We start from the raw sequence: 17209 nt of genomic DNA on the forward strand, positions 1-17209 counted from the left end.
CAACATGCTGTTTCCTTTGTAAGTAACATGTCCTTGAAAAATAAATATATGACCTGAGGAATCTGTTCTCTCTCTCTCTCTCTCTCTCTCTCTCTCTCTCTCTCTCTCTCTCTCTCTCTCTCTCTCTCTCTCTCTCTCTCTCTCTCTCTCTCTCTCTCTCTCTCTCTCTCTCTCTCTCTCTCTCTCTCTCTCTCTCTCTCTCTCTGGCATCTGTTAGTATAGTGATAGGGGAATTCCTGAGACTTCAGACTATTCTTATGCACAAGGGCCTTTGTTCTGCTATTTCATCAGCAGCTGATGAGGGATGAATAGAACAATTATTTGCAGGATTGCCATGGAGAAGCTTTTTGTTTATGACATATACAGTGTAAAGCACAATGAAGTAGCCACGTAGTGGAAGTCTAGACTGTGCACTTAAAAATGTCTTCAGCGTTGCAGCATAATTCCTCAGCGCATGCTGTCACGTTACGCTATAAATCAAAGATGATTTCATGGGTCAGGGTAGAAATGAAACTCACGGTTCTGTAAAAAGAGTTAATTATTCTGTTCATAGCCTTGGCAGGAGATATCCATCTCAAACACTGCTGACAACTCTAAATTGTGCCCATGGCAGTCTTGGGAAAACCTTGGACTTATGACGGCTTGAACCCAGAAGCAGTCTTCCCTGGCTGTCCAAAAAATTCCTCATTGCAGACAGTGTGCAGTCTTGGCAGTTACAGCTACTCTTCCACTCAGCCAAAGGTGGAGAGGATTCCATCTGTAAGCTCCAGTCTTAGGTAGAATAGTACAAGACCTTTACGAAGTGTTGCATCTATCTATCTATCTATCTATCTATCTATCTATCTATCTATCTATCTATCTATCTATCTATCTATCTATCTATCTATCTATCTATCTATCTATCTATCTATCTATCTATCTATCTATCTAAACTTCAAAACCTTCGAAATTCAATTTACTGCTCAGTCAAGCCAACCTTCAAAGGTTTCTTTGATAAAGATCTCTTTCATTTTCTAATTCAACATTAAACTGTCTTTAGTGTCTTTAATTTTTTATAATTTTAATTATACGTTAATATTTTATTATCCTTATTGTTTGCTTCATCAATTCAATCTCAAAATTGTGCATAACCTTGGTCACTGTATGGGGAAAAAAGCAGATTGGACATCCTGAATAAGTTTTACTACAAGACTATTCCCTGAAATGGCAATGGGTTTAACTTATGTCATGTTCTCAAGCACTCCCTTGGCTTTGGGAAGATGTCCACACAGAGGTAACAATACACTTGATGTGACTGCCAGGTGGAGGTGGAAAGACTGAATGGTGCGAATCACACCAAGGGCTTGTAAAATACTGTGTCTGTAAATGAGCTGCAGCCATTGTCTGTTTCTTATGGTGTGTATACATTTACAAATTTTTAAAATCATTTGAGCTGCATCTATCTATCTACACCTACCTATGTAGTTATTTTACCTATTGGGGTTTTTATTTAATTTTTTTACAATCACTAGGACACATTTCTTAATACTTAGGTCACCTTTTCAAAACTCTTCACACAGTTCTCCTTATCATCTTTCAGCTTGACACAACAATTAATTTCATATGCAAAATGCATTAAACAACTCATACTATCAGGAATAAGTTCTAGTCTGCGTATGTTTTAGTTGTGTTTCATTTTCTTTCTGTTTCCGCCATGTGCTTACTACAACCACCACCCGTTACAGAACACGGAACCAAAAGATATAATTTTTTGTAGTGTTTTTCTCTCTTTTTTTGCCCTCAAATATGAACTTTACCAGCAGTCCGCCTGCTCAGAGATGAAGGAGCAAAACCTCGAAGGCCACATGAGGGAATTTTGAAAACAATTACCCAAAAAAACACTAACAAATGGTATCATTATACAATGTTTTCTTTTGTAAAATTTATTTACAAAACAAGAACAGCTCTCTTCTGTTTAGAATTCATTGTAGTATATGTTACATGGTCTATGTACAAAACTATTTTAAGTTGTCCGCTTTAAAGAAAATGAAAAACTAACACATCCCATACAAAAATGTAATATATGGCCATATATGTACTTATATTTTAAATAGCATGACATATATCTATACATATATTTGACTTATCTGAGAACACAATATATGCCTGCAACATATATGAACATTTATGTGTCCAAACATGTGAAGAAAATATTTGAGTTCATCCATATGATACCATATATCTGCATATATTACAGTATACATAGTATTGGTTTCTCGCATATATGGAGAAACATTAAGTATAAATATGTGACATACATATTTGTTTCCCAAATATTTAATAAATGTATGTAAACATACATGCATGTTATTCTGATGCATTGAAATAAGTACATATATGCATTTCTTACATATATTTAACATTTATGTGCATATACGGGAAAATATATGGCACTTACATGAAAACGGCCATTTTTGCTATATTTTGATACATATGTTTCATATATGTCTATGTGTTTTACATATATGACTTTTGCATATATTCTCATATAGGCAGCAGACATACATGGGCACTGACATTATATATGTAATTGACATAAATTGACATATTACATTTCTGTATGGGATGTGTATGTTCAGCTAATTGTTAGCTAATTGTTTTGATATGATTTCATTTTTTTAAGATTTGGGAATATATTTCAATATAGTATTACTGTAGAAATGTAGCCTTATTAAATTTATATTATGTTAGGTTTTGAACTTAAGTTTAACAGTTGAAACAATGTATATTTAAACACGCAAACTGCTGGCATGTAGGTGGAGTTTTGGCAGTGTTTTTGTCTGAGTGAGAAATTAATTAATGTATTTTGAAAGATGTAGTCATTGAATTTATTTTGTGCCAAAGTAATGGAAAATTATCAACAGTTTAGCCCACATAAACTGCTGTTGTGCTCATAGTTTTGAAAAAGTGAATAATTATTCAGAAATGGGTTTTAGCAGAAAAAATACTTTTTGGTTACTTAATTGTAACCCCGTTCCCTGAAAAAGTTGGAACGAGATGCTGTGCTTATAGCGCTATGGGTAAACATCTTTGCTTGACTGGTTGTGAAGTATGTGTGGCAAACACGGCAAGAACTTGGCTTCATATAACCTCTGACAATGACGTCATTAGAATCCACGCCGTGATAGGCTATAAATAGACGTGAAATTGGTTTGCCTTCAGGTATCCCTTTGTCTGAAGAGACGTCTGGACATGCCCCCAGTGCGTCAATGCAGCACAGCATCACATTCTCATTTTTACAGGGAACAGGGTTATAGTCATGTAACTCGAGATATTCCCTATCAAAAGCTACTCTCAATGCGGCACTCATAGTGCTATGGGACCAAGAATACCAACGGCACCACACTGGAAAGTGTCTGGACCCCTCAAAGTAGTGGGCACAAACATGAGAAAGGCCTCAGACATGAGCTTGGGATATCGACTCAAGGACATGTGAGGCTGGAGTAACATCAGGCCTGGCGCCACAAGGGGACAAAAGGGGGCATTGCCCCCTCAGATCTATTTGTGCCCCCTTAGTTTCATTTTTGTATTCATGGTCACAAATGAAATGTTTAACCTTTTGAGCGGTACGGTCCCACATATGGGATTTAGAATGTTCAGTGACGTGACATCAGCAGCAATAACAATCTATTCAACTATAATTTGCCAACGTGTGTTATTCATATCAGACAAACATAGTAGAAGTAACTATAAAGTTTATTATATTCTTCTCACAGTTCACCGGCCACTTTCTTACATGTATTTTGGGAGAAACTGATGGCTGACAGGACTCTCTGAACTGCGGCGCAAAGAAACATGGTGGCGCCCATCTCATGTTATAGATCAAGATCAAGATTAAGATTATTTATAAAGGTTTTTAACGATCAAACACACTCACTTACACATTTTTGAGAATCGGAATATCAGATAGTTGATGACATGGTAAGCAAGTGTGAATATTTTGAATAAAAAAGGAAAAACAAAATAATAGCGATACATCTGTCATGCATTATTGTGGCTGCGATGTGTCACGTGACAAATATGACGCGTTGCCATGGAAACATTAAGGGGAAACGTTCTAAAATAACGGTTGCCTTGAAAAAACTCACTCTGGGGAGTCAGTTAGAATATTTTAAACTTAAGCGTGAAAGGGTTAATATATGCATAATAAATTACGCTCGCTACTCTTTTTATTACGTGGTTACCTGTGCAGTTGCATATGGAGTGTTTTAGAGAGCGCTGCATTTAAAAATCTGTCGTTCCAAAGCGAGGTGTGTATTGATTGTTCATTCATGGTATAAAGTTAAGCCCCCTTAACAATTTCACATGCTCCCTCAGTCATTTCATCCTGTAGCCGGGTCTGAGTAACATGAACGTCCAAACTATAAAATCTGATAAAAGTGTGTGGAGAGGACCAGCCTGTCGCATCACATACTTGTTGCAAGGGGGTGCCTCTTGCCAAAGACCAGGAGGATGCAACCCCCCTGATGGAATGAGCCCTAACTCCTAGAGGCGAAGCTTGACCACTCGCCTCATAGGCTAGAGCAAAAGCATCCCTCACCCAGTGTGACATTGTTTGCTTGGTAGTGGCCTACCCACGGTTGCGGCCTTCATAGCAAATTAATAGTTGCTATGACTTACGCCACTGGCTAGTGTGGTGGACGTAATAGTTGGATAGTTATTTTCATATTAGAACAGTTTCAACAAAGAATTATAAAATTATAGCTTGAGAGAACCTACGTCCTCAGCCCGCTCTGAAGAAGCGCTGTCTTCAGCAGCTAACAGGAGGCTGGAGATAGAACAAGAAAGGTAAGGACCAGTCTCCCACTCCTCAGCCAGATTGTCTTGTTATATGCAAGACGAGCGCGAAGCACTTTATTGGAGAACAACTGACACTGCTCAAACTCGCCATGCTCCAATGCAAGCATTCAAAGCAAGCACGGAGGCATGCATCTCCTGATTGTTTGCGACATGATGTTTTTCACATCTTTTTCACACTGAGAAATTTCTGTACACTGCCAGCTGGAATTCCAACTCCTAACAAAGTGGACACATAGTCTCTATCCGTCCACTTTGTTAGGAGTTAGACACACAATATGGTCACTGAAGACAAAGAAATCTGAAGGTGCACCTGTTTCACTTCTATTTACAGCCTATCACGAGTGTGCATTCCAATGATATCATCGTTAGAGGATATTTAAAGCCACGTTCTTGGCGTGTTTGCCACAGATACTTTACAGGTTACAGCCGGTCAAATAAAGATGTTTTCCCATAGCGCAAGGAGCACAGCATAGAGAGAAGCCTTTGATTGGGAACTGTAATAGAACTGACTTTTGAAGTAAACACTTAGAGGACATGGACATATGCTACGGCAAGTTACGTAAAATTTCCTATGTAAAATGTCCTGTGATGTGTGCATTTTTTAACCCTGCAAAAACCAGTTTGTAGCCAACTGAAATCATTCCATGTGCAATTGAAAATATGAACATTTTTAGTTTTTGTTTAGAAAGATGGTATAAGCTATAAATGTTTGTGATTTTTGTAAAATCAATAAAAATAGCTGCAAAGTTTTTTCCTGATATAAAGATTGTGGTTGGATGTGTGAATGTCTCGGTTACGTATGTAAGCCTCGTTCCCTGAAGGAGGGAACTGAGACGTTACGTCAATGACTGACAAAATGGGGGTTTCGCTAGAGAGCCCTATCACCATTGAGTTATTAGAAAACGAGCCAATGGTATGAAAATACCATTGGGGTTAAATCCTCCCCGCCCCTCTAAGGAACCTAATGAGCAGGTCATGCTTTCCTACCATCTTAGAATCCACAAGGTAGTGGTGCGAAGAGATAGAAGCCACATAATCCTTCAGGGTGGAAGGAGACAGCCTTCGTTCCAACCCTTCTTGGAGGAAGGACAGCACAGACCTGATTGGGCATTTTCTGGGATCTTCTCTGCGAGAAGAACACCAGGTGACGAAGAAGTTCCCCTTCAGAGCGTAGGTGTGTCTCGTGGACAAGGCTCTAGCTGAAGTGATGATAGCCACCACCTGAGGTGGTAGGGTATTTAAACCTTCCATGTCCAATCCAGGACCCACATGTGCAGGTTCCAGAGATCGGAACGTGGGTGCCAAAGGGTGCCCCGTCTCTGAGAAAGGAGATCCTTCCTCAGAGGGATTGCCCAAGGAGGGGCTGTCGCGAGGAGCACCAGTTCGGAGAACCAAGTCCGGGTGGGCCAATGAGGCGCAACCAAAAGGACCTGCTCCTTGTCCTCCCTGATCTTACACAAGACCTGTGCAAGAAGGATTACTGGGGGAAAAGCATACTTGTGGAGGCCCTGCGGCCAGCTGTGCGCTAGTGCATCTGTGCAGAGGGTCCCCTCGGTCAGGGAGTAAAACCAGCGGCAATGGGAAGTGTCTAGGGAGGCAAACAGATCTACTTGTCACTGAACTGTTCCCAAATCAGCTGAATAGTCTGGGGATGGAGTCTCCATTCCCCGGAATATGGCCGTAGTCGTGAGAGCTCGTTGGCTGCATGATTCATAGATGGCATTCCTAGACCACACATGTGGACATCAACTGACCCAGGGAATGCGCAGTGACCTTTGTCGCCCACCGAGCGAGATTGGTAGCAGTGCGCAGCTCTTGCACAAGCCCTGGGTAAGCCCTTCCCTTGTGCATGTCCCTGAGCACCCTCGCCTGATGGACTTAAAGGATGGCCATGACATGTAGGCCGTCGCCACGATAGTGGCAGAAAACCTACAGGCCTTGGAGAGGTGCTTAGGGTTGCCACGCCAGGTGAAGGCGCTCTGTAGGCAAAGCTGCATCGCAACAGAGTGCTCCACTGGGGGGACCCCAGTGTACCCTTTGGCCGCCGCACCATCGAGTGCAGAGAAGGCGGAGGAAGCCGCCGGGCCGCGAGAAGTCAACGGGGACTTCGAGGACCTGGTGACTTCCTGATGCACCTCGAGCCCCATGCTCTCAGCTGCCTGGGCAAGCATGGCCGTCAGCTCTGGATCAGACTCGGCAAACGCTGGCATTCCCGAGGGAGGCAACGCAGCCGAATCCTCATCTGTGAGCGACATGGCGTCATTCGCCGGAGCCTCGAATGAAACACAGTGTCCCCAAAAGGAACCAGGCTCACCCGGAAGCTCCAAGGCTTGCGATGTGGATGGGGGCGTGGCCCGTGGAAGACTCGTCGGGTTGTTCCACACTGTAACCCTCAAATCACTCTGACCACAAGCCAAAGTATCCCCTTGCGAGGAGGAAATAAATTGGGTTGTGGCAGAGGGAACTCTACCCCTACGGAGATCATTGAGTATTGATCTAAGCATCGCAATGGCCATGTTCCCGTAGTGAGAACATGACTCATCCACGAGCAAACCGTGCCGTCATACCAACACCGACTGAAGAGAGATGCTCGTTGCACTTGATGAAGAAGAGAAGCACATAAACACTTCGTCTCCGAAGCAGAAACATAATGCGAGATTGCACTTGCGGCTCCTTTTATACCCACGTGATTGGGCAGAGTTCATGATGCAAATTCTGCAGACCCATGGTATTTTCATACCATTGACTCATTTTCTAATAACTTGAACGTGATAGGGCTCTCTAGCGAAACCCCCATTTCGTCAGTCACTGACGTAACTTGTAGTGACTGACTGAAAGGGAACTGTTGTTAACACATTTGAGAATTTTGTACACAATGTTTTGAGAAAATTCTGCATATGATTTATTTGATTGAAATAGATGAAAACTTACAATCTGTTTACGACAATTACAAAGCGTTTATATCACCATGTTAATTGTCTTGAGAGCAGTGATTTGAGTTAGAAGAAATATGTCAAATTGATTGAGAAAAACTGAAATTTGTCACAAATGTTCATCAATTTAGCCAGCATGAAACCTTTTTAAAACTACTTTTATTACACTTCATTGGCAAACATCATGTACGTTCCAATAGCCATACGATTTTTATTGAAATGGAGATTGCATGTGAAACAGCACAATCATTTGCTCAACTCACACAGACCATTCTTACATTGTTTAGGGAGTTTTAAAGATTAATATACTGTAAAAACAAACTCTAAAATACAGTTATAAGATATACTAATGGCCGTTTTGGTTCCGACATGCATTGTAATCGGTGCAGGCCAATCACAACAGGCTGGGCCGTCTGACAATTCAGAGCAGAGTAGGCTCTCGGAAAAGGAGAGGTTTAGAGAGACTGAATCTTCGACCATTCCATTTTCAGACACTTTGAGAAATTATGTAATGTGAACATTTATATTATGAGAAAATTAAAGTGTTTTTGATCTTGATTGCATGCAAACCTGTTGTAGGAGACCTCAAACTAAATATGGAACCTTCAAAGTAGCATAATAGTGACTTTTTTAAAGGAATAATGAATCACTAGTTCTGAGAACTTGGAGAGACAAGCCTCCTTTCCTTCTCTGGTCCACTCTTTGTCCCTCATGGAGCTTTATGACTTGAATTTGTGTAACTCAGTCATGCAAGATATCAAAACACATTACTGTGAAAAGTTGTGTTTGAAGGTGAGAGGTGTTTCTGTTCACCTTATAAAATTTTGCTCACACATCAACAAAATGCAGACAAAAATTAGGTATTTGTTTTATGTTATTGTAACCCCGTCATCTCGCAAGAGATGAGAACTAAATAAAAGGGCCACAACCACAGTGTGTTTCGTTGCAAAGATAACAAAGTTTATTGCACAATATTCACAATGGGTAATCAGAACTGGCAAAGAGAGAAAACAAACAAAATTGTAACCGTTACAACAGGGTTCCCAATCCTATCCAATAGAAATTACTCTGAAACTGTGTGCACACTCACAAGTTCACCAAACAAAAATTCACTCCAACCTCCACAATTGTAAAGTAAATCAAACCACTACAATCTATTCCCCAAACCTTAACAGAGTAGATCATATAAAAGAAGATGGGAACCCCACTGTCAGTTATAGGTCCAAAACAAACAAAACGACAACAAAACAAAACACAAAAACAATATCACAAATTAAATCAATCACTTTGCCACTTCTGTACACAAGACTCAATTCAACATTAAAGTCATCTCTTCAGACACCCATTAAGCCACCAATGCTTTCAATAAAGTAAACGGCAATCATGCATCATCTGTAAATAAAACAAAATTGATGATTGCCCAATAAAATATTTACAAAGATTAAAAAAACCTTAAAACCATTAAACATAACACACAAATTACAATTATAAAATTAAGCTTAAAAACAAATCCCCATATTCAATAATTCAATTAAGATCAGTACCTGTGTTCTCAAATATATCTGCTTAATTCTCTGAGGCACCAATCAACACCATTCCCATCAGAATACTAAAACAGAAGACCAATACAAACATGTTAAAACTAGACAAACTCACTCTAGTCATCATAAATCACAACCCTTACCTTCCCAATTCAGTTATATGCTAATCATTAATCAACTTAGCTTTTCATCTGCTATTACACAGCCTTGAAAGACACCAAACAACTTTTCCTGCTTGACAGATGGTACCACAAAGAGGAAGTCTAAACAGTTTGGTTTCCCTTTATAGCATCTTAAATCATGGGATTTGTAGTCCATCTAGTTTGTAGTCCATATTCTACCCCATTACATTATTTTATCCCCATTTTTTAATCTTTATTATTTAAGACAATGAATCCTGAGATGATCAAGTAAATGTTTTTGATAAGGTCAAGAGTACTCCTCTGTACTTCATCCAGAGAATGGAACACAAAAAAATGCTTTCACAATTAGTAGGGTAATTCGTAAAATTGGTGAAATTAAGTAATTGTGGTTAAATTTAGAGGGATGGAATGTGTGGGGGATTTGCTAAAAGTTGACTGATGTGACCACCTACCATAAAACTAGAGACATGCAACTCAGTCTCTTTCATTCAGGACATACCGGAGCCCATCGAGTCTTTAAAACCCAGGCTGCCCATTCAACATGGTTATAAATCATCCTAAACTGAAAGTTTTGGCAGACAATTTACACTGTGATGAAGACAAATGGTCCCTCTGCAACATGCAAATGCCTAAAGGATATTCCACTGAGACAGCAGTCTTCCAGGGCTTCTTGCCTTTTTTGGAAAATTTCTCACATCGACCTGTTCTGTTGGATATTTCAGCAATCGGTGTGTTTGATCAAATTCAAGAATCAAATTTGAAATGTCAAGATGAGGTCATGGGTTTTGAGGGACAAGCCCAGTGTGAAGCTCTTTGGTGCTTCCATTGACCTGTCTCATATGACAGAAAGTATCATAAGGAAATGTTGTTTGAAACACTTTATTTGGAGAATTCCCAGGTCAAAGGTTCACAAGGTCATACAACCTTATTTTGTCACGTCTGCAAACCTGGTGCCTTAGAAATGCCCTGCGTTGTAAAGTGTGAGAATTTATGTCCATATAGATAAACATAGTTTTCCAATTTGACCTAAAATACACTTTAATTCAAGTGAATTGAATCAGCAGTTTAAGACACACGTAGAAATGTATCATAATCAAAAAAATTATCTAGTTTATACTGTAGACATTTTATGTTTGTAGAACATAAATGACAACAATAAAAAAAAAACTTTAATAAAAACAACACTGTAAAAAGTGAACATTTGTTGCAGGTGTTGCTTTAAGGAGGTATTTATACTTAATTCTAAATACATATTCTAATTTTGTTGTTGTAACCTACTTCAATCAGTCTGATGCAACATAAAACAAGGGAACGCTGTTTTAACTTATTTGAGTAACATTGACCAAACATACAATGTCCAATAAAGCTCAGGATGGACATATTCGACACATGCACACCTGTGAATTTTTCTTCAATGAGAAATTGTGATTTGGGATTATTAAAAACATTACAGTTTTTTTTCAATTGCTAGCAACCATTGGTCAATACTGAAGCCACATTTTCAAAACTCTTCATACTACCATTGATTACATTTGCATTATGCAATATGCATTATGCATCTTGCATTACCAAGATGAATCTTCTCATGTTCGTTTGTATGTTCTCTCGGTGTTGACGTTGGTCTCGTCTGGGTTTCCCACACAATCCAAAGACATACAGGACAGGTGAATTGGAGACTAAGTTTGCCCGTAGGTGTGAGTGTGAATATGAATATGTGTGTATGTGTGTCATCCTGTGATGGACCATCCATCTGTCCAGGGTGTTTTCTTGCCTATGACCCGAGAAGCTGGGAAAGACTCCTGCTACTCCTGGCAATTTGCAGTGCTACTCTTTAGCACAATGGTAACCACAACATTCAATAACAGAAACTCTTTAATGTTCAACAAAACTGAACTTTGACATAAACTACCAACATCTTTCCCTTTATTGAAAAATTCCTAAATTTACTCTCCTAATGCAGTCCCTTGCAAAGCATGCTGGGAACCACAGATCCACTGCCCAGGGCTGCATTTCTCAAAAGCATTGTGAACAAAGTTGATCGTAGAGACCACTGGTGCCAAATGCTCCTCGATCTACCTAGGCTTATAATGCCTTTGGGAAACGCAGCCCTGGGCAGTGGATCTGTAGTTCCCAGCATGCTTTGCAAGGGTAAAAGAAACGTCTCGGTTACGTATGTAACCCTAGTTCCCTGATAGGGAACGAGACGCTGCGTCAAACGCTGCGGGAACGCCCCTGCGTTGTGCGTCATGAAGCACGTATGGAATCAGCCCAATGGAGAGATGAAACGTCATAGGCGGGTGACGTCATCGACCAGGAAACTATAAAGCACCCCAAAAACACAAGCGCATTAGCTTCTGATAGGCTTGAAGGAAGTGCTAACGGGAGTGCCGGGAGTATGGCGGAGCGACGCAGCGTCTCGTTCCCTATCAGGGAACTAGGGTTACATACGTAACCGAGACGTTCCCTTTCAAGGGAACTTCGAGCTGCGTCAAACGCTGCGGGAACGCGAATACCCACGTCGCCATAGGACCAAATGACCGTCATGTGAGACTAGCGCACAGAGGACGAGAGCACCTGTGCCCCAGGGGTAGAGCTTAAGTCTAGGTCATAGAACTTAATAAAAGTATGCGGTGAAGACCATCCAGCCGCATCACAAACATCACTCAGGGAAACCCCCGACAAAAGAGCTTTAGAAGCAGCCATACTCCTGGTAGAGTGAGCTCGGACAACCAAAGGTGAAGGCTGGCCAGCCGACTCATAAGCAAGTGAGATAGCCTCAACCACCCACTTGCTCATTCTCTGTTTAGACGCCGGACACCCTTTCCTGGGTGGCCCGAAACATACAAAAAGTTGTTCTGATTTCCTCCACAGGGCAGCTCTGTGGACATAAGCGTCTAATGCCCTAACAGGGCAGAGTGAATTAAGTTTCTCCTGGTCCGATGACATAAATGGAGGAGGACAGAAGGCCTGCAGAACCGTAGGTCTAACAATATTAGTAGGAACCTTAGGAACGTAACCTGGTCTAGGATGCAGAAAAGCTTTAACCATGCCAGGTGCAAATTCCAGGCACGAGGGTGAAACCGACAGAGCCTGCAAATCTCCGATTCTTTTTAGTGAAGAGATAGCAAGCAAAAAGATTGTCTTAAAAGTGAGAAACTTCTCGGGAACTTCTTCGATAGGTTCAAAAGGAGCTAGGGAAAGACCTTCTAATACAATGGCCAGATCCCAAGTCGGCACCCTCGTACGAACTGCTGGCCTCAGCCTCAAAGTGCCACGGAGGAAACGAGTTATAAGCGGGTGTCTCCCAAGAGAAACTCCACTGAAAGGGACGTGGTAAGCAGCTAGTGCCGCCACATACACCTTTAGTGTGGAGGGGGATAACCCTGTGGAGAAGCGCTCCTGCAGGAATTCCAGCACTGCACCCACTGGGCAGTTAACTGGGTCCTGCAGGTGTTCTCCACACCAAGAAGTGAAGAGTTTCCACTTCAAGGCATAAAGCTTCCTCGTGGATGGAGCTCTGGAGTTAAGAATGGTCTCAACAACCTCGGTTGAGAGACCGGAGTCTATGAGCTGGGCCCCCTCAGAGGCCAAGCCCACAGTTTCCACAATTCTGGGCGGGGGTGAAGTATCGTGCCCCCCGCCTGGGAGAGTAGATCCCTCCTGACCGGGAGCTCCAAAGGAGAACCGTCCAGGAGAGAAATCAGGTCCGCAAACCATACTCGGGCCGGCCAGAACGGGGCTACTAGTAGTAGACTGACCCCGTCCCGGCGGACCCTCTCCAGAACTCCTGGTAACAGAGCAATCGGGGGAAAGGCGTACAGACGTGACCTCGGCCACGGCTGCACCATAGCATCCAACCCCAGGGGGGCTGGAAGAGTGATGGAGAACCACCGATGACAATGAGTGGTCTCCTTGGAAGCGAATAGGTCCACCTCGGCGCGACCGAAACTCAACCAAAGGAGCTCCACCACCTCGGGGTGGAGTCTCCATTCCCCTGGCCTCGGCCCCTGCCTCGACAGGGAGTCTGCTACCACATTCAAATACCCAGGGAGATACATTGCTCTCAGAGATAGTAGCTTCCCTTGGGACCACAGGAGGATCTGACGGGCCAACTTGTAAAGCCGGCGAGACCGCAGGCCCCCCTGATGATTTATATAAGAGACCACCGACGTGTTGTCTGATTGAACTAACACATGATGGCCTCTCAGGTCTGTTAGGAAGTGTTTCAGAGCCTGAAACACAGCCAACATCTCTAGACAATTTATGTGCCACGAAAGATGATGATCCTGCCACAGACCTTGGGCTGGGCGACCACTCATGACCGCCCCCCACCCTGTGAGGGAAGCATCCGTCGTTAGCGTTATGCGACGACAAAGAGCCCCCAGCACAGGACCTTTGGATAGGAACCAAGTTTCTCTCCACATGACCAGAGCACGAAGGCAGCGCCGCGTGACTTTGAACGTGCGGAGCGGATTTCCCCTCGGGGAGAATCCCTTGGTCCTGAGCCACCACTGTAGCGGTCTCATGTACAACAGGCCGCAAGGTATAACGTTGGACGCTGCTGCCATCAGACCCAACAGTCTCTGAAACTGCTTGACAGTGAGTAGCTGGCCTAGCTTCACTTGTTTCACAGCTGAGAGAATCGAAGCGATGCGGGTCGGAGAGAGTCGCGCCCGCATCGATACCGAATCCCAAACGACACCCAGAAAAGTGGTCTTCTGGGAAGGAGATAATACACTTTTCTTTGCGTTCAGCCTCAACCCCAACTTTCTGATATGAGCGAGGACGACATCTCGATGCCGAACCGCCATCTGCTCGGTCTGAGCTAAAATCAACCAATCGTCGATGTAATTGAGAATACGAATGCCCTGAAGCCTCAGAGGCACTAGTGCTGCATCCATGCATTTCGTGAAAGTGCGGGGAGATAAAGCTAGGCCAAACGGAAGAACCCTGTACTGGTACGCCTCGCCCCCGAAGGCGAACCTCAGGAACTTCCTGTGTTGTGGAAGGATGGACACATGGAAGTATGCGTCCTTCAGATCTATCGTGACAAACCAGTCCTCGGACCTGATTTGAGACACGATCTGCTTGATAGTGAGCATCTTGAATTTTAGCTTCCCTACCGAGCGATTCAATATGCGCAGGTCTAAAATTGGACGCAACCCCCCATCCTTCTTTGGAACGATGAAATATCGGCTGTAATAACCTGACTCCAAACTGGGAGGAGGAACCCGTTCTATAGCCTCTTTTTGAAGGAGCGTTTTCACCTCTTGTTCCAATACCAGAGCCTGCTCGGGGCCCACCACTGTGTGCAGAACCCCTCTGAATTTTGGTGGACGACACCTGAACTGGATAGCATAACCCTTTTCTACTGTCTGCAGGACCCAATGAGATATTTTTGGAAGGCTTTTCCACTCTGCCAGAAATTCTACTAAGGGTACCAGCCTCTCGAGACTGGCCTCTGGTGTAACTTGAGCAGCAGACGCAGCGCCCTGTAACGGCGCACCGGCAGGGAACAACTGGTCTGACCGCTCTGAGACCCTCCTCAGAGGGAGCGAGCGTCCCTCGAGAAAGCGCTCGCTGGGATCGTCTGTGCCCCGGCATAAAGGCGGGGTTGGCAGAACGAGCCCCTGAGGGCACCGAGGAGGAATGGGCACCGTAAAAAGAGGTGAACACCTTTCCGCCTCGGTGGGGACCACCCTCAGCATCCTGAACGGCTTGGCGTCAGGACTTCTTCTTAGCCGAAGCCTTCTTAGCCAATATAACTGTCCTCAGATCAGTTCTACTGGGAGAAGGCTTCAGCTGAGAGTGTCGCGGCTGAGCCCACTGTCCAGCAGGGGGAGCACGAGACGCGACACTCTGCCTCTGCTGCGCTCTATGTGATGAGCTCGAAGACGGCCGGGGCTGCTCCCGCCCAGCAGCCCCAGGGACATGAACTTTAAGGGGAAGAAACTTTTTAAAAGCTGCAGTTTGTTTCTTTTCTTCTTGGAATTTATCGATAACTGAATTCACAGCATCACCAAACAACCCCATGGGAGAAAGAGGAGCATCTAAAAGAAAAGCTTTTTCTCTCTCTTTAATATTAGTCTGATTTAACCACAAATGTCTTTCTGCGGCCACCAGAGCTGCCATAGAACGACCCATTAATTTGGCCGATTCTCTGGTGGCACGCAGGGATAAATCAGCAGCCTGACGCAGTTCGCGAACTACGTCAGTACTGACCTCCTCACTCTCACTCATGTCCCTTAGCAGATCAGCCTGGTATGCCTGCAAGATTGGCATAGTATGCAGACATGACGCAGCCTGACCTGCTGCCGAATATGCTTTACCCACCAAAGCCGAAGTGTTTCTTAAAGGCTTGGTGGGTAATGCCGGTGCCTTAAAAGATGATGCTGCTTCGGGGGAGAGATGGCTCGCAAGCGTCTCTTCCACACGAGGCAAAGCACCATAACCATGAGCCTTGGCTCCCATAATATTAGCGTATGTTGAAGTCTGGGGACTAAACACTCTATATGACACCGGTTTTCTCCATGATTTCGACACCTCGGTGTGGAGATCATGGAAAAACGGCAGGCACCGGTGTGGAGGCTGCACACGTGACGGCAAAAATCTCTCATCCAACTTTGATTTAGAAACAGACTCCTGTCTAGTCACTGGCCATTCAATATTAAGTTTTTCAACAGCTCTTGTTAACACCTCCATAAGCTCATCACTCTCAGGAGTGTGGGGTGGGGAATCCTCCACATCTCCCTCAACACTAACAACATCAAGTTCCTCAGAACTGGATAGCTGCAGCATTGGTGCCTCAGCCCGAGCGGAAGAAACCGCAGCGCGTGCTTCCGAACCCGGGACTGAGGCACTGGATCTCACAGGTGAAGGGAGAGATAAGGCAGAGCCCGTCTCAAACCCCGCTGTGAGATCCATCTGCGATCCCCACGATCCTCTCCTCAAAGAGCGATCGGCGGGAGCGGAGCGTCCTTAACGGCAAACGCTCGCAATGCTCACAGTCTGCTCCCTCGAGAGCAAACTGGGCATGCTGAACTCCCAAACAAACAACACAAAGATCATGTGTATCCCCGCTCGTTAAATAACGCGAGCAGGGAGGAACACACTTTCTAAACTGCTGTTCGTCCGCCATAATCTCTCAATATATATATATATAGGGATAAATTGTTTGTGTGGTGCAGGGTATGTAAGACAGACAATATCACACAGGGACAGATTCACATGTAGCGCGACTGAAAGCACAGAAGCTAATGCGCTTGTGTTTTTGGGGTGCTTTATAGTTTCCTGGTCGATGACGTCACCCGCCTATGACGTTTCATCTCTCCATTGGGCTGATTCCATACGTGCTTCATGACGCACAACGCAGGGGCGTTCCCGCAGCGTTTGACGCAGCTCGAAGTTCCCTTGAAAGGGAAGTAAATTTAGGGATTAAGTGTTATTATATGTGTTTTTTAGTAAAGGGAAAAATGTTGGTATAGTTAATGTTAATTTTAGATGTTACCATTGTGCTTAGCCTGTGGGCACTCAAAGTTTTATGCTCAGTATTCATAACTGGCTTTACTTGGTGGTTCATTACATTCATTGTGTGTAATGATGAACAACACATTTCAACAAAACTGGTTTATTATGAATAAACTACATCAAGTGTATTTATATCAAGGTGAAAAATTACTTTTATCATATAAAATAAAAAATATTATATTAAACTTTTTAATTTATTTTACCTAGCTGGAGAAATCAGGTTACA

The 17209-nt window shown here is 43.4% G+C and overlaps 1 protein-coding gene across 1 annotated transcript in view; it reads left to right on the top strand.

Moving 5' to 3' along the window:
* Positions 1 to 17209, top strand: part of mrpl13 (mitochondrial ribosomal protein L13) — a 293506-nt gene that overhangs the window by 84239 nt on the left and 192058 nt on the right. The gene's annotated exons all lie outside the window — the stretch shown is intronic.

This window comes from Siphateles boraxobius, unplaced genomic scaffold, assembly GCF_051911475.1.
Source record: "Siphateles boraxobius isolate OS27281-9 unplaced genomic scaffold, OSU_SipBor_1 12, whole genome shotgun sequence".
Classification (NCBI taxonomy): domain Eukaryota; kingdom Metazoa; phylum Chordata; class Actinopteri; order Cypriniformes; family Leuciscidae; genus Siphateles; species Siphateles boraxobius.